Consider the following 1,049-nt stretch of genomic DNA (forward strand, 5'->3'; position numbering starts at 1 on the left):
GGCTCGGGACGGCCTGGGACGCCCTCGCAATAGCTCGGGACGGCCTGGGACGCCCGAGACTAGGCTCGGGACGGCCTCGGCACAGCTCGGGACGGCCTGGGACGCCCTTGCCACAGCTCGGGACGGCCTGGGACGCCCGAGACTTTGCTCGGGACGGCCTGGGACGGCCTCGGCACAGCTCGGGACGGCCTGGGACGCCCGAGACTTTGCTCGGGACGGCCTGGGACGTCCGAGACTTTGCTCGGGACGGCCTGGGACGTCCGAGACTTGGCTCGGGACGGCCTGGGACGCCCGGGACGTGGCTCGGGACGGCCTGGGAAGTCCGAGACTTTGCTCGGGCCGGCCTGGGTCGCCCGAGACTTGGCTCGGGACGGCCTGGGACGCCCGAGACTTGGCTCGGGACGGCCTGGGACGCGCTCGGCACAGCTCGGGACAGGCCGGGACGCCCGAGCCGAGCTTCGGGTCGCACGAAATCTCTTCGTATTCCGACATATTAGAAGCTTCCCATCATGTAGTAGGCCGAGCTTTGCCCTTTGGATGCCCTATGGTGCTTGGCGAGCACTAGGGAACGTGCCAGCACAAGTGCTGTGCACGCTCTGGGGAAGGAGCTCAACCCTCCCCCTTATAGTGCAAAGTTATTGTTTTGCCTATTTTCACAAGGAAACATCAATTTTTTAACCAAGCATTACTGGGCCTTTACTCCCTCGTTACTCGTCGGAATCCAGCAAACTTATACTCGTTGGAAAGGCCTTTTCGCAAGGATTTTTTTGATATATTATAATAGCGATTCCGATAAATATTTATTTTTCTATGAATTTTTAAGTGAATAAACACCGGAAAATTCATAAAAAATAGAAAAAAAAATATTTTCTTCCGTTTCTTTTCTCCAATAATTCATAAATAATACCTCAATAGTACAAACGAAGAGAGAGTCGAAATGGCCCGGGTGGGTTTCGAAATGTCCCACGACCCCATAGAATGCACGGGCCAGCCGAGCCAAAGCAGGGGACGCGCATGGGACAGCACGGGACGCGCACGGGACAGCGTCC

This window comes from Eschscholzia californica, unplaced genomic scaffold (assembly GCF_041429995.1).
Source record: "Eschscholzia californica isolate CP2 unplaced genomic scaffold, dmEscCali1.0.p SCAF_309, whole genome shotgun sequence".
Lineage (NCBI taxonomy): Eukaryota > Viridiplantae > Streptophyta > Magnoliopsida > Ranunculales > Papaveraceae > Eschscholzia > Eschscholzia californica.